This window comes from Lissotriton helveticus, chromosome 5_1 (genome assembly GCF_964261635.1).
Source record: "Lissotriton helveticus chromosome 5_1, aLisHel1.1, whole genome shotgun sequence".
NCBI classification, from domain to species: Eukaryota; Metazoa; Chordata; class Amphibia; order Caudata; family Salamandridae; genus Lissotriton; species Lissotriton helveticus.
In genome coordinates, this window is record NC_136065.1 from 1,158,423,700 (window position 1) to 1,158,451,229 (window position 27,530).

Here is a 27,530-nt window from a genome sequence, read left to right on the forward strand (position 1 = left end):
ATATAGCTAAACGTTATGACGAGGAACCGAGCATAATACTGGAGAGACATATTTTTTGGGGAGGAAACAGAGTTGTGATGAAAGTGTGGATGATTACATTTCTGCCATCCACTTGCGAAATTGAAGCACACATTGACATTTATATTCGAGATCAATTTGTTTTTGCTTGTTTTTCTAAGAAAATAACGTTTACTGAGTTGTAGGAAACTCTCTCTGCTGGAAACTATTGACATTGCAAGGAGCATTGAACTTTCTATGGTCACCTCAAAGGCACTTCATAATGAACAATTTGTAAATGCAGCAAAAATTCCTATTAATGAAATAACAGATTCTGTAAATGTTGTAAGTGAACCTAGGCATGCCAAGTAACCTCCTAGACGAAATAGTACTAGTTGTTACAGGTGTGGGTCAAGGTCCCATTTAAGCAATAACCCCACTTGTCCTGCACTGGGTAAGAAGTGCATGCTTTGTAAAAAATAGGCCATTTTTAAGGAGTCTGTAGATCAGCGAGATTTACAACGAAAGTCAACAGTGTTGACGTTGTTCAAGCAGTTGATAGGTGCACAGAACAGTTGCAGGATCTGCTATTAACAGTAGAATGGAGCACGATTCTTGACGGCAAAAAGGTCAAAGGACCTTGATGAAATGCATTATTTGGTAGATTTGAAGTTCATCACCAATTTATCATAAATGTTATTTTTAGAGAAATGGAAGGGCTCCGTCACTTTAATGAACACTGACGTCAATCACAAAGTCTTTGGAAAATTTGATATAGACATGTTAGGTTATTTCTTGTCCAGGGTGGAATGATTGGGTAGATCGATTCGCACAAAGGTTTATGTTGCTATCAAAGGATGCAACATAATTGGCTAGCAAGATCTAGCTAAAATGGGGTTACATCTTATTCCAGGTTCAGATAATCCCACTGTATTAGGAGAGCTACCTAAAGGTTATGTTGATATTGAATTTGATGATGATGCATACCAAGTAAATCGTTTGGGACTGGAAGAGCACAATGCAGATGTTAAGAGAGTGTTTGACTGTTTTCCTGGCTTGTTCTCTGACAAGATTGGAACTGTCAAAGGTTTTCAACACCAGATTAAACTCAAAGCTGATGCCTAACCTATAGTTCATAAGGTACGTCCACTTTCACTAAGTGCCAGGAGTGAACTCAAGACAGTTATAAGTCTTTGTGTGACGAAGGTGTTATTGCACCATGTGACTCTTTGGAATAGGTATCTCAAATCGTAGTCATCAGGAAGAAGTCAGGAGAGGTCAGATTAATCGCTGACTTGCGCTCACTTAATAAGAACATCCTCATTGACTGTCACCCTCTTCCCAAACTACAGGAGCTCCTTGCCGGTCTTGGGGGAGTGAAAACATTTTCAGTAATTGACTAATGGTCAGAGTGTCATCAAATATCTTTATCTGCTAACTCTCGGGTTCTTACCACATTTGTCACTGCCTTTGGAGTGTGCTAATATCTCAGATTGCCTTTTGGCCTGGCCTCCGCAGCCAGTGTCTTCCAGAAGTTATGGGATAAATGTTTTGGAGACATGCCTGGAGTCCAGGCCCACCAGGATGACATCTTGGTATTTGCGAGTGACTGGGAAACACATTTTGTCAATCTTAGAAAGGTTTTGAGTGAGCTAGCCAAAACAGGTATGACCATCAGGATTGAGAAGTGTAAGTTTGGCACGCAAGAATTTGATTATTTGGGTCACACGGTATCTTCAGAGGGCAATAAACCCTAATTGTCCTTGGTCAAGACAATCAGTGATGCTGGTTGTCTTAAAGATAAGGATGCTCTGCGATCTTTTTTAGGATTGGCAGAGTACTATGCAAGATTTGTAAAGGGTTATGCTCAGATGGTTGAGCCTTTGCGTGGCCTTTTTCGAAAAGTTCAAAATTTGCTTGGACTTGACATTTCAGCAACCTTTTTGCCCAAGTTAAAAAATTGATCAATGATGCACCTGCACGACCTGCCTTCCAAAACAGCTGTAAGTGTTTTCTCATGATAGACGGAAGTCTTACTGGGTTGGGCGCAATACTTGGACAGGGGGTTGATGGCAAAGAACACACAATAGCTTTTGCTGCAAGAATGCTGAAGTTATCAGAAACATATTATAGTACTCATTTACTTCAATTATTCATCGGTTTATTTGCGATCAGTTTAACAAGTAAACTGTGGCCCCAGTCAGCAGACACACAACAAATTAAGCTTTATGTTGCTTCCTTGTGCATTCCCTGTCTGCAATAGAAAACAGTCAGCTCTAATGTAGCCTCCAACAGTCCAAGTTGCAGTCAGGATATCTAAGCTGAACCCCCCTTGTGGGGTTTGAAAAAAAACCCTGCGGTCTAACTTGTATTTCCAACCTTCAATCGACCCTCATTTAGTCTTCCAGCTAACCACCCACTGTCTCAAAGGCCTTCCCGGCAACCTCTGCCATCACACAGACCAGCAGCGTATTCACACTCCAGGCAAAGCACATGTCAGACCACCGGCTGCTCCAGGCAGGAGTCCTTAACGGCACCCACCCTCAAACCCATGCACATACACTGTGACACTAATTAAGCGTCATAAGGGTCAAAACATCCTTTATAGGTGTAGCTCTGTTTTCTTTCAGGTGCAACAAGATTGCTTCACGGTACCAGGAAACAGGCCAGGAACAGAACGGCATGGAATGGCATGCTAAGCAATTTGAGCTGAGATCAGAAGGGCCTGGCGGCGCTCAAATCAGCAATAAAAGGGGAGGAAAGGGTTATCTCCGAGGAGGGAAGGAAGAGAAGAGACAGAAAGGGTACAACTGCACCAAATACTCTCCTGTGGTACATACTACCAGTAACAGCCGTTTGATGTGCATCTTTGACACATCTGCAGTGGCACATATGGAGACACTGGGAACCTGCAAATCAGCCCGCCAAACCACGCATGCGGTAGGCTTGATTATCTCTGTGGCATGTCTGTGGAACACTGATAGCATCTGCTCAAGGCCACGGTAGCCGTATCTAACATCGTCATGCCATGACGGTGTTCAAATTATCATGAAGAGTGCACTTCTGGTAGCTAGAATATCTGTTTTTCATGCTACCCGTTAGTATTTAACCACATATACACATGTCAGATCCCATTAGGGGGGGGCATAACCGATTAGGGGGAGCCACAGGGCAGACTATGACTACTGGACCTAAACGTGGTGACTGAGGAATGTGCCACACATGTCCTGGGGTTCGTCCTACTATGGCTCTTTCCAAGTTCAGATGCTCCGTCCATCACCACCCCCTTTTGTACCGCTTCTGGGCCAAGTACACCACTTCCTGCACTTGACTCTCAGGGTAGTGAGAGTGAGCAGGGAGGTAGGTGTAGGAGGCAAATCTCAGAAATCAGCAGTTGACCCACAGACACAATAACTTAATTTCCAGCCCAGTGCTTATTTTTTGTAAACAAGTACTTTATTTACACAGAAGAACAAAATATTACACTATCCATTTACATTGGCGATCACAGGATTATATCCCTGGTTCTGATCTCAGTAAGCACTACATCACTCTTTCCAGTATTCTGTCCTCACCCAGTGACCTTAGTATTTTCCATCCCCAGTATTCTGTGGTTGAGGAGTGAATTAAGCACAGGTACAGATTATGTCACTGTCACACACAGGGCTTAGATGAGTGACTCAATACAAATGTTTTTACCATAGGTTTAGTTTGCATGGAAAGTCTGAAGTCCTAGCATTCAATTTCCACACCAGTTCGTCTAGCACAATGAGTAGCACTGTCTTCCTTAACATAAAGAACTTGGAACAAAAGGGGGTGATTTTGATCCCACTTTCATGCACATTTTCTAGACAAGGGTTGTGGAGCCACTGTCTCATAATTCCTCTCATCTGGGGTGATTGTGTTTCACGTACCTCTCTCAAGCTGCTCTCCAGAAATAGCATTTGTGTAGAATGCAGCATTTCACAGCAGTTATCACTGGGGCCAAAACATGAGCACAGTGAAGTCAGAGATCTCTGCACCTGGCTGTCATCAGCCTTCCTGAAGCAGTACACATGGACAGCCAAGAATACAGGCTTAGCCTAGAAAGATCCCCACCTTAAACAACAGAAACTGCAGTCTCAAGCTTAATCAGGGCCGGACTGACTACCGGGCAGTTTGGAATGCTCTGCCACACTATCAACTGCTCCATTGAGACCAACACCTGGAAATACGCCGAGATCAAACCATTCGCCGACCCAACAGACCTCAAGAACTTTAGACCCATCGCCCTGCACCCCTTCCAAGCCAAGGTCATTGAAAAGGCCATCAACACCAATTCTCGGAGTTCATTAAACCAAACCACGTACTGGACATCTCCTAATCCAGCTTCAGGAGCAACAACAGTACAGAGACTGCACTTCTCGCTGCCACCAGTGACATACACTCCTTCCTCAACTGAGGCGAAACTGCAGCCTCATCCTCCTGGACCTTTCAGCTGCCTTCTACACCGTCTTCCACCCCACCCTAATCAAGAGACTCCACAACACCAACATCCGTCCGACTACCGCCTTTTCTCCCCTACCCACAGAGATCAGCTGTGGAGTCCCAAGGGTCCCTTCAGAGCCCTACCATCTTCAATGTCTACATGGGCCCCCTCACGGCCATTTTCAGGAACTACGGACTCAACATCATCTTCTACACCAACGAACCAACAACCGGCAGAAACAACTTCCACAGAGGAATGAAGGCAGTGGCCACCTGGAGCAGCTACCTGAAACTGAATTTGGACAAGACAGAAGTCTTCACCCAAGGACCCTAACCCTCAGCTTGGAACGACTCATGGTGGCCCCCACACTAGGAACCCCAACCACCCCCACAGAACACACACGAAACCTCAGCATCGTACTAGACTCCTCACTCACAATGAAGCATCAGATCAACAACTTCGCCTCATGATGCTTCCACATGTTCTGCCTGCTTCGAAAGACATTCAGATGGATCCCCACCGAATCAGGAAAAACACCCACACACTCATCAGCAGCAGACTTGACTATGGCAACTCACTCTACCCGGCGTCACCCAGAAACTCCTCAGAAAACTTCAGAATGTTCAAAATGCCACAGCCAGACTGGTCCTCGACATCCCTCGCCACTGCCACATCTCCGAACACCTCAGAGAACTCCACTGACTGGCAGTCAACAAAAGATCACCTTCCAGCTCCTTACGTATGCCTACAAAGCCCTCCACAACACAGGACCAACATACCTGAACCGCTGCCTCTCATGCCACACCCCACCAGACAAGTCCGCTCTGCCCAGCTGGCCCTGTCCACCGTCCCTCAGATCCACTAGACAGGAACTGGAGGAAGATCCATATCCTACCTCACTGCCAAGACCTGGAACACCCTGCCAACCCACCTCAGACAATCCCTGTTGCTGGCCCAATTCAGGAAGGACCTCAAGACCTGGCTCTACAACTGAACACCACAGACCAGCAGCCCCCCCTTACAGTACCTTGAGACCCTCACAAGTGAATAGCTGTGCTGTACAAACCCTGATTGATTGACTGATTGATTGATTGAAGACCAAAAAAACAAAACTTAAATCAGTAGAACCAGAGATTTGCAACTTTAAAGATATCAGTGAAAACACTGCCAAAAATCAAGAAGCTCCAACTGCGGTTATCTAGTCCTGCCGGACTGGGACAAAGTCATAGGTTCAGGCTGACCACGGTGCAGGCTAGCAACAGGGACCCAGTAAGGCCTGCTAGAGCTTCAGGGAGCTGCACAGTGCGAGGCGCTGTACTTGTGTGGAGATGCGTCACACAGCAGCCATTCTGATGGGCTGTGTTGAGCAGGGTGATGTCCTTGCATGGAGATGCAACAATGTCTTTGCATTGGGGAAGATCACACAGCAGATGGGATGCACTTGTTCCGAAGGTGATACGCCGGTTCTGTGGGAGATGCACCAGTTTTGCTTAATCCACAGATGGACTGGCAGAGTACCTCAGGCCCACTTCCGAGGGCCCAGGGCTGGAGTTGCACCACCTGATGCTTCTGATCAGGAGCCAACTAACCCTTGGAGTCACTCAGGTGTCCTGGGTTTGGAGATGCATGCCCATTCCTTCTCACCTAGGCAAAAAGGCAGCAGGTCAGCACATTACAGCAAGGCAGCAATCCAGCAGAGGGACAGTCCATTCAGCAGCACAGAAGTACTTATTCCTGGTGAGTGTACAGGTCCAAAAGTGTAATAAAGAGTTGGTTCTAAGGGTCCAATATTTAGACCTGGTGCCTGCTTTAATGTAGAGGAAACTTGTAGGGGTTTCCACCCCCATGAAGTGCCAGGCATCTCATTTCTCTCTGTCCTGGCCTCGGATTGTGTAGGTCACAAAAGACTAAAACCCTTTGTGAGACAGCTCAGGTTGAGCCTTTGTGATGTGCAAGTGTGGTAGGTGAGAGCTCCTCCTCTCATGATCTCAGAATGGCCCATCCTACCAATACCTATCTTACCTTTGTCTCACTGTCTGGGAGCAATACACGAAGACCAACTGCCAGCTACACGTAGTCATGTGAACCAGGAACAGGCTGCAGGCATCAAATGGTTAGAACAAGAAAATACCAACTTTCTGAAAGTGCCATTTTCAGAATTGTGATTAAAAATCTGACTTTATTGGGGCGTGGCTAGCGACCAGCCAAGATGGCCGCAGCTTAACGGAGCTCGGTGACCAACGGGGCCTTCCCACCGATATCCGACTAGTTCTCCTGCCAGACGACGGTGCTGTGTCCCAAATCCTTGAACGGGAGAGCCTCCGCTCCATAACGCACCCACCCGCATCGTCGGACTCCTCAGAGAAACGGAGCTCTACCGCTGAGAAAAATGCGGCCTTGGAGACGCCGGAGCCGGGACCTCAAGTCCAGACTGGACCCGTGAATGCACAGACTAGCGAGGCGGTGAGTTTGCCGGCAGTAAACGCAGAGACCGGGGCGGAGAGGGCGACGCAGACTAGGGCCCCGCACATACACCTGGCAAGTGGCGCGAGAGCCTTCCTACGGCTGGTGGGGGCGAAATTTGGCCCAGACCTGCGGCGTAGGAGGCGGCAATGCCCGGACGGAGCTCCCGAGTTACGGGGGCAGGTGGCGCTGGGCGGTGGGCCCGCGAATCGTCTGGCTGCCCAGAGGAAGGGACCTCCCGACACCTCACCACAACAGCGGTGGGTAAATCGCTACCACTGCGGGCCGCAACACCAAAAGGCGCCAAATACTAGCGGCAGACCCCTGTAGTACAGCAGCGCAGCCGCCATTGTTTCTAAAGAGACTGGGCCGAGGTGTGGTGGCGAGCGGCTTGAGCACTGGGACCCGGATGACAAGGGCAGTGGCTGGAAACCCGATCGACTGAAGGAGTTTACCAGAAGAAAGCCTGCAAGAAAAGTGGAGGCCCTATCAGCGAGGCTCCGGCTACCATCTTCTTCGGGCCCTGGTCCTAGACTCGTAAAACCGGCACGGGGGTGGTGCAGGGGCCCACTTGTATACCAACTGCACATTGTCCACCGCACAGCAATCCGTGTTGGATACCTACATTAAAAGACAATGAGTGGAAGGGGGTCAAGAACGCAGCAGGTTCCAAGACTGGACAAATACGCATACACTAAACATACTACAGAACTTTCTAAGGGGGACATGTTGCAACCATCAGCCCGCCCAACTGACAACCCTAATGTTGCCGAAGGGGTCACTCTGTAGGATGTAATGGCGGCCTTGAAGACAATGCAGTCCTCCATGGGCACAATCTCCACAGACATCTCCCTCATGCGGGCGGACCCCGCCAAAATGTCGGATCGGTTACTAGATGTGGAGAAAACGACGACAGGCCTTTCGACAGATACGGCAGAGCTACGGAAAAAAGTGCAAAATTTAGAGGAAGACAATACCCTGCTGAAGGCCAAGCTTGACGAGCAAGAAGGTCGGTCCAGGCGCAATAACATGCGCCTGGTAGGTGTACCGGAAACAACAGGGGGCCCAGCCCTTGACCTCTTCGTGGAAGATCTCATCCAGAACCAGCTCCAACCAAGAGGGCTATCTAACTATTTTTCAGTGGAACGGGCTCACCGGGTGCCTGGAGGCAAACCGCTCCCGGGGGCTCCGCAACGTCCGATCTTGGCACGAATTTTTAACTTTTGTGACCGCGACGCCATCTTGCAGGCCGCACAAATTGCCCCACCGATCAAAATCGACAATTCGGAAGTCACCTTCTACCCTGACCACACAGCGGTAGTCGCACAACAACGGCGAAGTTTCACAGAGGTAAAGAAGGAACTCCGCACCAGAGAATTAAAATACTCCATGATTTTTCCAGCACGACTACGCGTAGAGTAGGAGGGGAAAACATGTTTCTTCGAGTCACCAGGGGACGCAAGAGACTGGCTAGAGGGCTGGAGATCCGCTAGAGGACCCAGGAACCGAGACGCAATGCACAACAATCACGGTGGAGACAGGCAAAACACGTAGAAATTATGTATATTGAAGAACTTCAAGAACTGTACATCTCCAGACTGCAGATCAAACTGTTCAAACAGATATCTTTGATGCATTGCAATGGTTCCTGGACACGACCCATAATTAGGCGCTAAAAAGTGGGGCGGGTTGAAACAATGATTGCAGAGACTACAGCAAAATTTGGCAGGCGGTGCCGAGATGGGAAATGGGAACTCCCACAGGTAGGATCTATCGAATCGAAGCAGCACTGTATGGAGGGTATTGAAGAGGGGGGCTTTATAATGGTCACAGAAGAATCAGCCTCACGTGTTATGCAGTTTATAAGGGATTGTAAGCGCTCTGCTCAGTTTGGGAGGTGGACGGTTCTAGATCTGCCGGGCAGGGAGGCAGGGTGGGGGGTATGAATTTTAGGTACTTGGAAGTTTGCAAGGGTATGTTATGACGTTCAGGTTCCACAATCTCTCCATGGACGATTGCTAAGAGATACATAGACAGTGCACACACGAAAAGGGAAGTTTTTACTAACGATGGAATGCAGCTATATACATGGCGTACACCTTAACTTACACACTGCAAGAAGTGCATATACCCTGATGACGTCAAACCGCACACACTATGCCAAGACGTAAGATTCAAGATAATAGCTCCCAGACGCCACGATCGCTAGGCCCTGCCTTGTCCGTCATTTCGTGGAACGTCATCGGGCTGGGGCACAAGATTAAAAGGGGATTAGTTCTGCAGTATCTAAAGCGGAAAGGGCCCCACGGTTGCTTTACTCCAAGAAACACATTTAACGGGAACAGCCTGCAAAGCACTAGACCGTTGGGGGTTCAAAATGGTTGCCCACGCGGAGTTCACATTGGGATCCAGAGGGGTCGGCATACTGATACATAAGAGCTCTCCGTTGGTGGTCAAGAAAACTTGGGCTGATGACCAAGGCTGATTCACCGCAATGACCTGCCAATGGGAGGGACGCATATACAACATGGTCTCAGTATATATCCCCCGACACTACACCAGACAGCCTTCCAAGACCTTGGGAAACTCCTGCTAGACCTCCCTGAGGGAGAACTGATTATAGGTGGGGATCGAAATACAGTAATAGACGCGACTATAGACCGTAGGCCGCCCAGAGAGGCAAACAGATCCAACCAAGCCCTTCAGGACTTCATAGATGCTATGGGACTGACTGACATATGGAGAATTAAGCGCCCTACTGAGCACCAATACACCTTTAATTCAGGGGCATATAACAGTCTCTCCCGAATAGATTATATAATGACGTTAGCGATAGCCCCGGAAAGAATAAGTGCGGTCGAACACTTACCGAGAGGAATTTCCGACCATTCCCGATTCACCTTACATACACTACACAGCTCCCTAGAAGGCAGAGAATCTACCCACTGTACCCAGGATACCTGAAGAATCACAAGATTGCCAAGTCGCTAGTAAAATCTACTGAACAGTACTTTACGAAAAATACGCGGACTGTAGACTCACTGTGCATTTTATGGGAGGCGTACAAACAGTAATTAGGGGTCAAGCCATCTCGACCATTACCCGACACAAACAGGAACACAGGAGGAACCTTGATACCCTAGAAAAAGCAGTACAGAGGGCAGAGGTGGTCAATACCATGCATCCCACTGACGCCACTGCACAAACCCTGGCACTAGCGTCCCAAGAATTTAGAGCTTATGCAGAGGATATGGCAAAAACTAGACACACTGACACTCTACATAAAATATACGAACTGGGAAACAAGACAGGGAAAATGCTAGCATGACTGGAAAAGAGGGAGAAGGCAGATAGATGGATTGCCCAACTAACACTAGAGGACGGTACTACCACAACAGATCCCCAACTCATAGTAGAGGAGTTGGCAGCATACTATGAAAAGGTGTACACGCCGCGCGCCACAGCGACAGTAGAGGACAGTATACAATTTCTACACGACATACCAATGACCCCACTGCCGCTAGAAGACATGCATACACTTGAAGCAGACTACACGGCTGAGGAAGTGGGGAAGGCACTAACAGCACTTCACACTGGGAAGGCAATGGGGCCTAACCGCCTACCGGTAGAACTATACAAAAAGGTTGCAAGCAAGGTCACACCTCACCTACTCAACATGTACAACGACTGTCTAGTGCAGGGGACCCTGCCCAAAGATCAAAGGTTAGCTACAATTGAGGCGATACACAAACCCGGGAAACCTCCAGAGATACCCTCTTCTTATTGCCCGATATCCCTAATAAACGCAGAGGCAAAGATATTGGTTAAAACACTGGCGCTCCATCTGCAACCACACCTTACGACATTGGTTCACCCCGACTAGTCTGGCTTCATGCCAGGACGAAACACCTTCCTTAACCTAAGGCATGGAATACTTTGCCAATTGCCCTTCGCAGGAATGCCAATTTATTGGCTTTTAGAAAGGACCTGAAATCCTGGTTATTTGCTCAATAGGCCATACCTCTTTCTCGCCTGCCCCTTCGTTTCTGTTATAGGTCATAAAGCGCCGGGACACTCTTCGGAGTAGCCGAGCGCTATACAAAACACCACTAACATTAACATTAACATAGTGTATTGGACCGAACACCGATGGTCCAGGAAGATGCAGCCATCCTCTCATTTGTCTCGATTGACCTCGTGGAATGGCCGTTCCTATTCGCAGTACTCCATAAGATGGGATTTGGCCCCAAATTCTGTGGGTGGATCAAACTACTGTACAAAGCACCCCTAGCACACGTGGTATCGAATGGACGTATATCAAGGGAGATCACATTGGGAAGAGGGACTAGGCAGGGCTGCCCACTGTCCCCGCTCCTCTTCGCTCTAATATTAGAACCGCTTGCGACATGGATACGGCATGACTCGTTGCTCCACGGGATAAAATGGGAGGCGGGTTGGGAAGACTGAATCTTGCTTTATGCGGATGATGTACTAATATATTTAACGTCCCCGACAGAGTCCCTAAAGGTCCTAATGGACATTCTTACGGCATACGGAACAGTATCTGGATATACTATCAATTGGACAAAATCATTGCTCTACATATTACATGGTCCAATACCCAGGTTCCCTTCAGACTGCGCATTACAAATTGCGACCAGGGGATTTAAATACTTAGGAATATACTTTACCCCGCAAGACTCTATATTTATGGAAGAAAACCTACTGAAACCCCTAGCGAGACTTAGAGCGGACGTTAAACACTGGAGATCCCTCCCGTTGACGCTTTTGGGACGAGAAGCGCTATTCAAAATGCTTGCACTCCCCAGGTTCCTTTATGCACTCCAGAATACCCCTTTCCCGGTCCCCCTTTCCTATTTTAAAGCAATTGACGCAGAAATGTCTTCCTTACTGTGGGACGGGAAACCAGCCCGTATAGCACAACCTAAATTGGTACGTAGCTGGTACGACGGGGGAATTGCCTTACCAAGCGTTAAATTATATTATTGGGCCCCACAACTGACGATCATAAATCAATGGCTACATGTCCCGCAGGCTGACCCAGCATTCAGATTAGACAGAAGTATGCTGCCAGTGGACCGCTTGATGAAAGCTCTATACACTAACAAGAGACGACAGGCACTCACAGGTCCCATGGCCCACACGATTAAAATTTGGCACACTGCACAGAGAGCGCTGGGTTGGGAGGGAGTGCTAACGCTGGCCACCCCACTCTGGGAGACGCGCCACCTGGGCACCTTGGCGAACACTAAAGGATTCAGGCAATGGGACCTAATTGGTATTACGAAAATCAGTGACCTTTGGGTGAGGGGGGAAATCCTTACATTTGCAGCTCTACTAGGAAAGTATGGGATGGCAGAAACTGAACGATACCGTTATGTTCAGACATGCCCTCCAGAGTGCTATCCCCCTAGGCACCAAATTGTCAGACTCTTCACCCCTTGAAGACAGGCTCCTTACAGACTACATGGACAAAAAAGCCATATCACAGACATACCGTAAGCTAGTTAATAATCTACCGGACCCTATGGTAGTCCTGATAAACAAATGGCAAGCAGAATTAGGAGACATTGAGGTCTCGGACTGGATGGATGCACTAGCGTCGACCAGGGAGGCAGCGATCCCATCTCGGCTAAAACGTATACATTTTAAAGTGCTACATCACGTAATTACCCCCGCACCCCACTACACAAACTCGGACACACGCTCGACCCACTCTGCCTCAGGGGTTGTGGGCAAGTTGGAACATTCTTTCATATAATATGGGAATGTCCAAGGATACAAGCCTACTGGGAACAAGTGTTAAATGAGATTTCGGAGGTGAGTGGGGTAGAGGTCCAGCGAGATCCTGGATGCTGCCTCCTAAATATTTGGCAGCCTACTGACCTTAACCTAGGACTACAGAATTGGGCAATGCTTGGGATGACGACAGCTAAGGGAAATATAGCCAGGAACTGGGGCTCCGGGGTGGTGCCTACACAGCAGCAGTGGGGCAATGACATGGATGCCGCTATGGTGGCGGAAAGAGCGGTTTATACACACAGGGGATGTCCCAAAAAATGGGAGAAGTGGAACGAATCCCGGGGGAATATTTGCGAACCTCCGCGAGCGACATCAACCCCTGAAGATAGCCCATGAATAGAGACGGGGCCTAGAGATCAGCCCACACTAAGAACTCAAATTATAATGTGGGAGGGACACTGTGGGAATGATGTCAACTGTTAGGGTATACAAAAATGTAACAAGGTGAATTGTCATGTACGCAGTGAAACGTGTAAAGTACTGAGTAATCACAAATGGAAGTGTTTAATGTTTATTGATGTATGTGAATTCATGAAAACAAAATAACAATAAAAAGTTTTTTTTTTAATCTGACTTTATCGTTAAAGACAGCTTTTAATTAAATTTGTTAGATACCAAACTCAACTTGTCTACCTGTTCCCAATTGAAAGTTACAGCTTATTTTATTTAATAAGGTAACTCCAATGTTATTCTATGGGATAAGTAGGCCTTGCAGTAGTGAAAAAGGAATTTAGGGATTTTACGCTACCAGGACAAGTAAAACTTAAAATTACATGTCTTATTTGTTAAATACACTGCACCCTACCTACCCTACGAAGGTTTGGGCATGGCAAAAGGTTTATTTTGCCATGCGCAATGGCAGTCTAAAGCTGCACACCCAGGTTGCAATGGCAGATCTGAGACATGTTTAAAGGGCTACGTAGGTGAGTGGCTCAATCAGTGTTGCAGGCCCACTAGTAGCATTTAATTTACAGGCCCTGGACACAGGTAGTACCACTTTACTAAGGACGTTCCAATAAATTAAATGTGCAAACTGTGTGTAAGTCAGTTTCACCATGTTTAAAGTGGATAGCACAAGCACTTTAGCACTTGCCAGCAGTCCTAAAACCAGCAGAAAGAAGTCGGCAAACCAGGAGGGTTGAGGGCAAAATGTTAGAGGCTCACACCCACACACAAACACACACAGTCATGTACCGTGCAGGTATCACACGTTCATTGTGTTCACACCTGCACTTGGCATGCTCAAGGGATGTCACTGCAAGTTCCGGATCTTCACATATCAGCACGCCTTTACACTAGACAGGTTAAAAAGGTACGGTCACAATATAATCATAAAACATGTTATGCTGCCACCACTGCTTTATGTGATGCACCTATGACAGGACCAGCATTCTGTGATAGCATGCACCTCTCCAGGTCATAGGATAGGTTCTGGACCTCAAATTGTGAGAGACAGGCCAAGACTTCTCCATCCATGCTAGATTAGCATGACACTAAAGCCAAAAGAAAAGTCAGGATACAATATTGAAAATGTTGCCAAGATGGCGATTGCTAAGATCACCGCAGTCCACACACAGTGATGCCTCTTAACACCCTGGCACCCCTGTGCCGGAACAAGTACTCTACGATTGGTGAGTGACAACAAACAAAAAGGAAGAGTCTATAAGGAAAATAACATTGCCTCCTTTATCTACAGAGTTCAGTGCAGTCTGTGAAGTAAGTTGGGGAAGGATGATCAAGACACCATTGTCCTCCGCAGCTCCCAAGGTCCTCATGGAATTCTGTACATTAAGGCTTCTCTGCCATAGAAAAGAAAAACCTGCCAGGATCTGTAGCAGTTATTCATATAGATCCTGATGCTTTACTCCATCCACTGCTAATAGGGACACCCTTCCACTTCCAAAGTCTCTTAGGGAACAACATATCTGGGCGCTGAAGTGGCAATGAGGCCTTCTATGGTCCTAGTGAGGGAGTGTGCTCTAACACAGAGCATGCTATGTTCTGTTCATTTGCCTATGATGCTGTGGGATAATTGTTCCATGTTGATGGCTTGACATACTTACCTAACAATATAATTCTTGTACATTGTGTGTGGACATTGCTATTTCTATTCCCTTTGCTCTGTGTACCCCAATGAAAACAGAAGAGTAGAGGCACTGAATGACAGTCTGATCTGAAGCGAAGACAGAAATGAGGTAGGAAGTGAGAGGTTTCATTTAACAAGCATTAGCAAAGCCAATAGGTCTGGTTTGTATCTGTGAATGGAATGAACAGCTATTTACTTTGGTAGTGCCCAGCAGAAAGGAGACATAAGAGAGCAGCAGTATGGCAGGAGAGCTGTCTGGTGCTCACGCACTGAGCCTCTCGCACTGCTGTTCTAATGGTGTCTCTGTCACCTCCTCCTTGGTGCTTTGCCTCCACAGAGACTGGCCGGAGCCACAGCAGTTGAAAGCAGGTCAAAGCGAATACAAAAAGGAGATGAGGAGGGGGGGCGTGGCTAGCAGCCAACGATGGCGGCCGCAGCTTAGGGAGGCTCCCGTGGGAAGGCGGCTTCCCACATTAATCCGCGATATCTATCCGTAAACTCTTGGTGTCTAAAGGGGCGGACCGTGCCCGGAGTCCTTGCAGCGCCCAGTGGAGCATTTTGGAGACGGAGGCGGCCATCAAACATCCCGCAACCAGCCCGCAAGACGAGGGAGAGGAGGGGCCGATTGCACTCCTGTAAGCAGCGGTGTGGCTAGCGGATCGGACCCAACCGGAAGTGATGCCTTGGCGGGCTTGACGGGCCGGAAGTGCCGGCCCCTCGGATGAACTGCCTGTCCGCTGTCAGAATACCCTCCTAAGACCCGGAAGACAGGGAGACGACCTGCGGTGCCCGGCGGAGGTCAGTGCGCCAAAGGGATCGGCCTGGCAGGGGACGGACAGGACGACTGGGATCCGGGAGGTCGGATCCGCCATCTTGAGTGCCGGACCCGTTTTGAACACCGGGACCCTGAACATACAGTGGCTGGCCCTGCGGAGCAGTTCCATCTACCACGCTGCAGTCGGTGAGGCGCACCGGGAAATGCACGGCGGTCAGCGGCAGTTGCAGCGGGTTAACGGAAGCACCGGGCCGAGCAACGGCCGACCTAAGCGCCGGTGGTGAGTTGTGGACTACCCCCCTCCCCCCCGCCCCTCTTCAGAAGGGTCACAAACGGCGGTAGACAAGGAGAAGGCAAAGCGTAGCGGCAGGGAGGGGAGACACCGGGTCTGAGGACCATAGACACTCGGAACAGCGCGAGCAGAAGCGCGAACCCTAAATGGCCTCAACACTGTATACCACCTCTCTGGAGGCTCGGCCTGCCGCCTAAGCGGGGATACTATTCAGCACCGCGAACAGAGAGTGTGGAGGGATATATGACGGTACCACGCGTACTTTTACAACGCGTACCGTTACAACGCTACTTTTACCACGCAAGTCGTTACAACGACTTGCGTGGAGGGGCGCTGGATAGTACATTTTTTAATTTACTATTCCAACTCCAGTCCCCGTGGACTCTAGGGAAAGGAGTTGGATAGTAAATTAATCTATTTACTATCCTGGAGCGCCCCCCAGCGCAAGTCGTTGTTTCGACTTGCGTGGTAAAAGTAGCGTGGTAACGGTACCGCGTTGTAAAAAATGCGTGGTTACCGTTGTATACCGTGTGGAGCACGTTGCACTAGAGCGGGAGGCCACCCCAATTGCCTCTTGCTAGTGTAATCTACGGCACGAGCCCCTGTCGCCACCTGAGTAAGGCTCAGACATTAAAAACCACTGGGAGACACTGACTCCAGCTGCTGCGGGAACCTCGTCGCGATCACCACGCGGAAGGCTGCGAGTGGACGCGTGATCAGCCCTCTGTTGGCCTTGACATAGAGCAACTGCGGGGGACAGGAACGCTAGTAAGCGGAGAACCATGTCGAACAGAGGCCCCAAAAACGGTACAACACAGGCCAAATTGGACAAATTTGCGTATGGAAGGCAGACTCCTCCCCAAGAACAACGCAAGCCCACCGAGAAGACGACGGAAGCTGAGGGAACAAAGAAGGCCACACTAGAGGACGTATTGGCGGCGATGGCCCAGGTGCAGGCAACGGTCGGCGCCACGGCCACGGAAGTAACTTTGATACGGGCGGACCTCCAGAAGATCAACGAGAGGGTCAAGCAAGTGGAGGTGGTGACCAAATCCTTAGTTGAGGATGTGTCCGAACTGCAAACGGCAGTGGAAAGACTGCAAACGGATAACAAGTTACTCAGGGAAAAACTGGATGACCAAGAAGGGCGCTCACGACGCAACAACGTCCGAATCTTAGGCGTGCCGGAATCGGAGGACACGGGAGCTATGGACCTCTATGTGGAGGAACTGATCAAAACCGGGCTCCAACCGAAGGGGCTCTCGAATTTCTTCTCGGTAGAACGGGCACATAGGGTGCCGGGGGGTAAACCCAAGACAGGAGGTCCGCCAAGACCCATACTAGCAAGGTTATTCAACTTTAGAGACCGTGACGCCATCTTACAAGCAGCACGAGTAGCTCCTGCCATTCAGATTCAGAACTCAAGGATTGCCTTTTTCCCGGACTACACGGAGGAGGTATCAAGGAAAAGGAGAACGTTTCTGGAGGTGAAAAAGACACTGAGAGAAAAGGAATTGCCCTACTCGATGCTCTTTGCGGCCCGGCTGCGAGTAGTAGCAGACAAGAAAGTATGGTTTTTTGACTCCCCGGAAGCGGCCCGAGACTGGCTTGAGGGATGGCGCACTGCGGGCCACCCACGAAGAACACATAGGCCCAACCACGGTCACAGAGATGATAGCAGGACAGGATCACAAACGTCAGGTCGAGCGGGGGCGGAAGGCTCCCCTCCCCGTGGATCTGCAGGGGCCGGCGGAGAGGAATGACCCGACCTCTAGGAACTGAAATGACTGCGTACATTAGACATTGAAACACTGTTTGATAGCTGCATACGGACACTGGCATGGCGGAGCCCCGAAAACACGCAGGGAGGCCGCCTGCTCGGGGAGGCGCTCTCCCCCCTACACGCAAGTACTCTGGTTGTGGGATGGGTTAAGAACTCTGCTCAGTTGGGGGGGCGGGCAGTTGAGAGTCCGTTAGGCAGGGATGCAGGGAGGGGGGGAAAAGGGTGGGACTGTTTTGGCAGAGTTGGGAATACACATGTGCGGTCAAAGAAGAAAGTTATGTTACCACAGGAGTTATTACAAGATTGGTGGGGACGGCTACAGTTTAATTCCTTGGGGAGAACCCTCAGCTTTTCACTGAACGAGTTCGCAACACACACCCATGGCTCACCTTCTCACTGTCACATCATGGACCCCATAATCCCAAATGGCTGAGAACCCGATCCCCGGGGCAATGGGAATAGACTCAGAGACGCTGGGCTCGTCCCTACGGTTGCTGACTTGGAACGTGAGGGGACTGGGGGATAAGGTGAAACGAGGCCTAGTACTGACTGCCCTCAGAAGACAGAAACCCATCATAGCGCTCTTGCAGGAAACTCACCTGACAGGGGGGGCGACCAAGGCCATGGATAGAAGAGGCTATAAGATGATAGTCCACTCGGGCTTCACGTCGGGCTCCAGGGGGACTGGTATACTGCTCCAGAGGGCCTCACGGTTTATCCCTCTACAAACCAAGACAGATGATCAAGGCTGCTTTGCTGCTTTACAGGGACAATGGGAAGGTAGGCTTCTTAACATAGTGTCCGTGTATATCCCACCGGCACTACACTCGGTGCAACTCCCGAAGCTGGGAGACTTTCTACTGTCTCTTCCCGAGGGGGAGGTTATCTTTGGGGGGGACTTCAACGCCATTTTAGATACACAACTTGATAGGTTTCCGACACTGGCCCCTACGGGGGGGATCCCCCGCCTCCAACGCTTCCTGACAGCCATGGGTCTTACTGATATTTGGAGGTACCTCCATCCCAATGTGAAGCAATACACATTCCATTCCGCAGTGCACGGCAGTATGACGAGAATTGACCACTTCCTGACCCTGGGTGATGGGCTCCACCTTATAGACACAGTGGAAATTCACCCCCGGGGATCTCAGACCACTCCCCACTCACCCTCACGCTCTCCACTGAAGAGAGGTCCCGCAAACGCATATACCCCATTCACGCTTCTTATCTAAAGATTCCCCAAGTTCGCAAGGCTCTTAAAAGAGCAACGACACAATACTTCAATGAAAATATTAACTCGGTTCGCTCCTCCGAGGTACTTTGGGAGGCCTATAAAGCGGTCTTGAGGGGGCAAGCCATAAACTCAGTCACGAGATACAAAAAGGAACAAACTCAGGAGCTAGTTGAACTGGAACTAACATTGAGAAATTTGACGACGACACACGAACAACACCCAACTCCGGCCACCTTACACGCACTTGACATTCAGCAGCGGTTGTACAACGATCATTTGCGCTTCCAAGTGAGAGGGCAAATAACCGAAACTCAGAATCGGATTTATGAGGTGGGCGACAAGGCAGGGAGAATGCTTGCTTGGCATGACAAACGGGAAGGAAGTTCCAAGGGAATCCAACGATTAAGGGACAGTCAGGGGAGGGTACATACGAACCCGAGGCACATAGTGGAACAGCTCGCTACCCACTTCCAAGGGGTCTACACCCCTGAACATGTGGTTACCCCTGAGATGGCCAGAGATGCATTGGCACCAATAGAGGTTCAAACGTTATCTATGGACGTTTCCGATGAGTTGGAGGCGGACGTCACCGCTGACGAAATCCAAGCGGCTATTGATGCCTTAAACCCGGGCAAGGCACTAGGACCCAACGGCATACCTATAGAATGGTACCAAGCAACGCATGAGACCCTCAGTACACATCTACTAGGGATGTTTAGGGAATGTCTAGAAAAAGGTTCACTTCCGGCAGACCAAAGACTGGCAACTATAGTGGCCATCTCCAAGCCAGGGAAACCGCCTGAGGAATGCTCCTCCTACCGTCCCATCTCACTGCTTAATGCAGAAGCTAAGATCCTTGCCAAACTCCTTGCAACCAGGCTCTTGCCCCATCTTCCGTCCCTTATGCACCCGGACCAGTCCGGATTTATGCCCCACAGAAACACGGCATTGAACCTGCGTAGACTGCACGGAGTGTTGGCTAGGGCGGACTCGATCGCGACCCAAGCAGTGATATTGGCCCTTGATGCCACGATGGCATTTGACCTTGTGGAGTGGAACTACTTGTTTGAAGCGCTGTCGCGTTTGGGATTTGGCCCCCGCTTCATCACATGGGTTAGATTGTTGTACACTGACCCGGTCGCCCAGGTTGTGGCGAATGGGCATATATCGCGAACGTTCTCATTAGGGAGGGGCACAAGACAGGGATGTCCCCTCTCGCCGTTGTTGTTTGCGATCTCATTGGAACCCCTTGCCACTCTTATTAGAACCTCACCCTTGTTGAAAGGCATACGTTGGAAGGAGGGCTGGGAGGACCGGCTATCACTCTATGCAGACGATATGCTGGTGTATCTCACAGATCCAGAAAGTGGGGTGCCAGCCCTATTACATCTCTGCAATAATCATGGTAGGATATCCGGATATAAGATAAATTGGAGCAAATCGGAACTGTATGTTCTGAAGGGACAGGTCCCGGCTCTCGATGCAGACTGCCCTCTGAAGATAGCTGGTTCGTCGTTTAAATACTTAGGCATCCAGATTGCTAGTGACCCCACAGAATTTATGGACAAGAATCTGGGGCCCCACCTAGAAAGACTCAAATAAGACGTTAAATTCTGGTCGGGACTACCTCTAACGCTTTTAGGAAGGGCCGCATTATATAAAATGATGGCACTGCCCCGATTCCTGTATGTTCTTGAAAACACACCTTACCCGGTGGCCCCAAGATTCTTTCAAAAAGTTGCAGCATTGATCTCCAATCTATTATGGGGGAACCTCCCAGCGCGCATTGCACAACTCAAATTACATAGAGGATGGTACGAGGTATTGCGCTGCCTAATCTAAAACTGTATTATTGGGCCGCACATCTTAAACCCATCAACCAGTGGCTCCATACTCCACAGACTGAGCCAGCCTTTCAGGCAGATAGGGCACAGCTGGGCACTAACAGTTTACTGGCTCCGTTGTACGACCAACGCAAAATGTGCAAACTGGTGGGCCCCACCAGACTAACGGTGACGCTATGGCATACAGCAACAACGGCTCTGGGTTGGAAGGGGAGAATAACTAAGCTTACCCCACTGTGGGATTCTCGCGCCTTAGGTAACATGAGGAATAGCCAGGGGTTTTCCCATTGGGACACTATAGGGATATCCACGGTGGGCGACCTTTGGGAGAGGGGAGGAGTGATGTCTTTCAATAGTTTGAGAGAATTGTACAACCTGAGTGAAAGGGAGCTCTTCAGATACATTCAGATACAACATGCATTACTCGCTGCTCTGCCCCCGAACACAGACCTACCGGAATCGTCCCCGCTAGAAGACCGTCTACTCACTGACTTTATGATTGAACGCGCAACGTCCCTCACGTACCGTAAAATACTTAACAACTTGCCAGACCCAATGACATCGTTAAAGGAGAAATGGGAGGGGGACACCTGTGAACTGGACGAACATGAGTGGAATGAGGCGACTGCGTCGCCTAAGGAGGTGGGCATCTCCGCACGGTTGCGACTTGTGCAGTTGAAAATATTACATAGGGTGTACTACACAAGAACTATGCTACACCGCATCCACAGGTAACAACACCCTTATTGTCTTCGTGGTTGTGGGGAGGAGGGCAAATTTTTTCACACCATATGGGAGTGCCCCCAGATTCAGGAATATTGGAAACAAATACTACGAACAATCTCACAGACACTGGAGATATCATTGCTGCCTGAGCCAAAGCGGTGCCTACTAAATATATGGGAACCTACTGATCTCTCTAGACATGGTCAACTCTGGGTTACGGTAGGATTGATGGTAGCCAAACGGGATATTGCGCAATGTTGGGGAGTGGCAGAAGTGCCAACCAAGACACAATGGTGCTTGAATATGGACAGGGTGATGGTAACAGAAAGGGCGGTCTATTCCAACCGGGCCTGCCCAGGGAAGTGGAACAAAATTTGGACCAAGTGGAATGTCTACAGAGGGGAGATCTGTGATCCCTTGCCGGAGGAAGAACAGGATGTGTCGGATGAGGAAGAGGAGGAGGGCTAGTGTTACTAACGAACTGTAATGAGGGTATGGACAAGGGCCACGAGAGTGGCTAATAAGTTACGATTTTGCATAGCGGCGTGGGAGGGAGAGTACAAGGGAACACAGTTAGACAGAATATAATCACGCATACGAACACTCACCTTCGGCAGGTTAGTGGGAACGGAGGGGACACCGAAGGGGAACATTTAACGAAAGAGCCGTACTCGACCGATACCAATCAGTACATGACCGCATCGTGATTCCTGAAGTTTAGTTTGATATGTTGTTGTTCTTTGAAAAAATAGAAAACCAAAAACCAATACTGTCTTTGACTATGATGCATGTACTGTACCTTTTTACTGCGGCAGTTTTGATTCTATCTACTGTGCCGGCGATTTCTGCAAAGACGTTGAATTGCTGCAATGTGTTTAGTAAATTGGTATAGCGGCCAGCCCGTGAGGTTGTAGGCGTTCCGCTGTGTAACTTTGAAGGTACAATAAAGGTTTTTGAAAAAAAAAAAAAGGAGATGAGGATAACTGACCCTGAGTGGGGAGATGAAGTGACTAGAACCGGCAGAGAAAGCAAGGCAGGTACTGGGCCTCATAATGAATCAAGATAGAGTGAGGTGTCATAACCACAGCCAAAGAGAGAGGGTCATCAGAGGGCAATGAGAAAGAGGTCATGGAGTAGCAGAGGGGACAGAAAGAGGAGATGAAGTGATGAGGAGATTAAGTGACTAGAACAGGCAGAGAAAGCAAGGCAGGTGCTGGGCCTTATAATGGATCAAGAGAGATTGAGGTGTCATAACTATAGCCAAAGAGAGAGGGTCATCAGAGTGCCATTAGAAAGAGGACATGGAGAAGCAGAGAAGACATATGTGAAAGAAAGGACTAAATGCGACAAGACGTGGGGTGATTTAGTGTAGGTTTGAGATGTAAAATAGTCCCTCGTGCACTGCAACAGAAGCATCTTCAAACAGTCAATAGCATGATGGTGAGAGAAAACAAATCCTATAAGAGGAGCCAAGGTGTGATTGACAGTCTGTAAGCAAGGCCTGAAGAGGACTGGCATAAGAAGGCAATGGCTGGGCTGACCTAAGGCCAGTTCTCTGTATATTTGGTAGAATAGGTTCAGCAGAGAGCTGCGCTCTCAAGCATTAAACAACGGAGAACTAGGTGCAGCCTCCTGTGCCAGGATATGCCACACTCTTTGCTGCTTGATAGAATCAACGTGGAAGTTCTGCCCTAATACATATCCCTAACTCTGGTATTTGAGAACAGTGTGTGAGAGAAAAAACAGCTGCATGTCAAGTCCTGCCTATGAAGAAAAAGACACATACTGTATCGCCTGTCTAGCTCAGTCAAAACTACAGAATGTGCGGCTGCTTGGCATATAAGTAGTACTAATCATTTCACTTTTGTGATGTGCAGATTTTGCTCAAACTTCGTTGTGTTATAATTTTTGCTATTATATTGTTTGCTAACTATTCAGCCCCGGCACAAACCAAGGCAAGTTTGTGAGACAAATCGCCATCCCCCAAACATGGCAATGATGTGTGGCTGGCACGTTGCTGATCTAAGAGCAGTGTGTAGATTCTTGACTCCTGCACTCTTACAAGAGCATAGTCTGATAAGAGGGCGGCCTTTGCTCCTGGCTGCCATGGGCACTTGAAGTGAACATTGATCATGCCCACTGATAATCGGGGGCACCCTTTTAAAATTTACTGTAAGAATCACTTGGTCAACGAAACACACTATGACACAGATTAATTATTTCAATGGTTGGCTTGGTGCAAGACCTTCGTGAGCACAATAAAAGCAACCTGATTACAGGAAATTGCAGGTCTTATCATGCAAATCTCCATTAGTTCAGATAGCATGCTGTCCGTCTGCTTAGAGGCTACACCTGTTCTCGAATGGGACAGACATATTGAAATCCTTGATTGTTCAAAGCGGTGTGTGACACAGTGAGTGCTTGAACAAGCGACGGATATATATTGGGAAGACATCACTAGCAGAGACTGCTGTGCGGGAAATTGCGGAGTCATTAAACGAGCACTGGCACAAAGAAATACCCCAAACCCAGGGCTTTAAGTGGGGGTGGTCTGTGGGGGTCTTAGCCCCCCAGTTTCTTTTGGGGGGCCTCGAAAGGGGGCTCTATTTTTGGGCCTCAAAGGTCAAAGGTAGGGTGACCAGACGTCCCAGTTTTTGTTTGGTGTAACTAGTGTGGGTAACATGTCTTGATAGTGAAATACTGCCAATTTCGTTTTTTCACTATTGAAAGGCTATCTTGCCCATAGGATAACATGGGGAATGCTGTGTAACATGTTTACCTGCATATCTTCCCATAACGGCAAGATAGACATATGGAATCTGGTATCCCTGAACTCAGAATTTAATAACACATCCTTTAGTGAAGATGGTTTTTAAATTCTAAGTTTGGAAATAGCACTTTTAGAAAGTGGCTATTTTCCTGTTCAACCTTTCTGTGTGCCTCTGCCTGGTTGTGTATTGACTGTCCGGTTTGCGAGTGACAGGGGTTGGGGGCGGCTCCAGGAGGCTGGCTGAGTCAGCACAAGGCTGAATAGACCCATCTGCATGTACTCTACATGCAGATGGGTGCACTCTGCCAATGCACCTCTTCTTCCTTTGTGAGTGTGGGCCTGGGCCATCAGACGCAGCGCAGGAGGTGAAGCCAGCATTGTGGCAGGCAGGCACAGCCCTATTGAGACCCAGGTGCTACTCCTCCCGGCCAAATCTTGTACTGACATGGCACTGTTTGGCTCACAGACTAGAACTTGCTGCGGCAGATACAATTGATTAGGTTGCCGGGGTCAATCACTTCAAGATTTTCATGGACTCATTGTATGCCATATACAGCATGTCACCAAAAAACCAGAAAGAGCTAAATCTGGCCGCCAGCGAGCTATGTGTACAGCTTCAGAAGATAGGGAAAATGCTTGATACTAGATGGGTAGCATCAATTTACAGATCTGTGAAAGCTGTTTGGAACTGCTTCCCTGTCTTGTGCAAACATTTTGAGAATGCTTCTAAAGACCCATAAAGACCCATAAGAGACCAGAGTAAGTATGAAGGTCTCTTAAAGAAGCTTACATCCTATCCTTTTATCAGAGATTTGGGGGTAATGTGTGATGCACTTCAAAAGCTCAAAGACTTATCACTCTCCTTACAGAGGAGGGACATTACAATTGTTAATGCCCACAGACTTTTGGTTAGTCAAGTACGTATATTTAGAGCAATGAAGGACTCACCAGGGGAGTTTCCTTCTGCGGCTCAGAGAGCAGTTGACAAGGGCAAATTCAAGAATGTTCCTGTTTTCCATGATAGAAGTGTTGCCCTTAATCCAAATCAGTTTTACCAAAGTCTGTCTGTAAATATCAATAAACAATGTGCCCCGGATTCTGAGAAAGAACTTATAGCCAGCTTCAGTGAGCAGGCAACTTGCCTTCAGGTGATGAATGCATTCTTTATGGTGAAACAGATATCCAGAAACAGTGTTCAGAGTTTCAGCTGTCAGCAAGAGATACTATCCAAGCTTTTAGACTTTTCAAAGATTTTGGTGGAAAGAAAACCCCTGAAGCATTAAAAAAGTTAGTAATTTGCATGGAAACCCTGCCAGCAAGTAATGTGGATTGTGAGAGAGGTTTCAGCTCAATGAACTTAATTGCTAGTCCAACAAGGGCCTCTCTTCGTGTAGAGACCATTTCTTCATGCTTATGGGTAAAACTCAGTGGTCCTCCATTTGAAACATTTGACGCAAAGCTGTATGTAAAGAGTTGGCTGGCAAAAGGTAGAAGGTCTGCTGAAGAAAATTGTTGTGAGAAACCCCAGCAAAATTGACACAGTGAATATCTTCAACGGTTTGGGGAAATCCTGCAATAGATTTCTAAGTAATGTAAATAATTTTTACATGTTTTAAAGTGTTTGGTATTTTATGGCTTATACTTAATAAATGGATGTATGACATTACATTGCATGCTTTTACATCGCATGCGTTTATAACGCTGTTTTTACAACACATGCCTTTACAACGCATAGTGCTTTGGGGCGCTGGATAGTGAATAGTTTAATTTACTATTCCAACTCCAGTCCCCGTGGATAGTAGGGAAGGTGTTGGATAGTAAATTAAACCTATTCCCTATCCTAGAGCAACCCCCAGCGCAATGCGTTGTAATGGTTTGCGTTGTAAAAGTTGCGTCGTAAAGGCACTGCGTGGTAAAAGTTGCGTTGTAAAGGATGTTTCCCTTAATAAATATACCTTTTTTGCCAATTTTATTATCTTTTGCTGGATGCAACTTCATGATTTTCTTAAGCACACAATGCTAGTTATCTTGATTTAGACCACGCCCCTAATCGGATAGGCCACACCCCTGTAAGACATTTGCCACGCCCCTTATAGAGCACCACTAGGTTTTTTTCCCACTTACAGCCCTGCCCAAACCACAAAGTATTCAAATGTTCACTAATAAAAGGAGGAAAAATCCACTACGCATAATGTGTAAGAAAGTAATGTAGCCCAGAGCTTTGGGTGAAGGGCTATGGTATATGTATATTCTGCACAAATGATTTACACTATTTTTCCAGTTTATGCGCTGGAGAAAGAAACAAAAACAGATTTTGCTTCAAACATAGCCTCATCCTTCTTCACACGTGGAGGGAGGGCATACAGCACGTTGCTTGCTTCGTTCTTTTATTACAGAAGCAGCAAATGTAGCATACAGCCAGTCTCCTACATTTTAGTCACAGGTGAATAAGTACAATGTCGGCTGCATTAAATAAAGCTTCTGCACTGCGTTCGTAAGTTGCCCTTTGACCTGTGGTTGGCTTATGTAGTATTATCAAAAGTCCGTCACGCAGCCTGGTTCTCCCCTGTTCCTCGCCAGTAAGCTGTTAGAATATTTCTGACCTTAGAAAGAAGTGTTGAGCGGGGTAGAGGTATAAGTATAGGGGCAGGTGGTAGCCATGAACATATTGGGTCGCTCCTACACCTCATATATAGTGGCGTAACACAAAATGATGGGACTCCCCTACAGAACGTGACGGGGGCTCCATACCTCACAGGTATTCATACTTCTCGAGCTGAATGGGGGACCCTGTCAATATTTTCAATATTTATTAAAGATTTGGAACTCCAATGAGGTCCACATTAAAATACATGCAATAATACATGTAATGTAATACTATGCAAGAATTTTAATGTGGACCTCATTGGAGTTCCAAATTTTTAATAAATATTGAATTGAATTGGGGGACCCTGTCAGATGTTGGCACCCCTTCACTGCAGGGGCTGCAGAGGCCTACGTTACGCCCATACTCAGGTGTCCTGTGGCAGACGGAGGAGTTGCTGGCCCTGGAATACTTGCGCTTGTGTGGGGACTTGAGATCCTCTAATGCGGGAAGTCTCCAGATGCTCCAGATGGAGGCCCCTTCATCCCTCGTGGAGTCCATCAAGACCCTCTACAAAAGCTGGCGGCCATCCTTTAGCTGCCACATTGTTCAGAGTGTGCAGTGAGACGTGTGGTAATACCTGCCTCTCCCCTCCACTCCCTTGAAAGCAGGCAAAATTAATATA

The 27,530-nt window shown here is 48.2% G+C and overlaps 1 protein-coding gene across 2 annotated transcripts in view; it reads left to right on the forward strand.

Moving 5' to 3' along the window:
• ACSL5 (acyl-CoA synthetase long chain family member 5) overlaps positions 1-27,530 on the forward strand; it is a 248,611-nt gene that overhangs the window by 14,672 nt on the left and 206,409 nt on the right. The window lies entirely within an intron of this gene.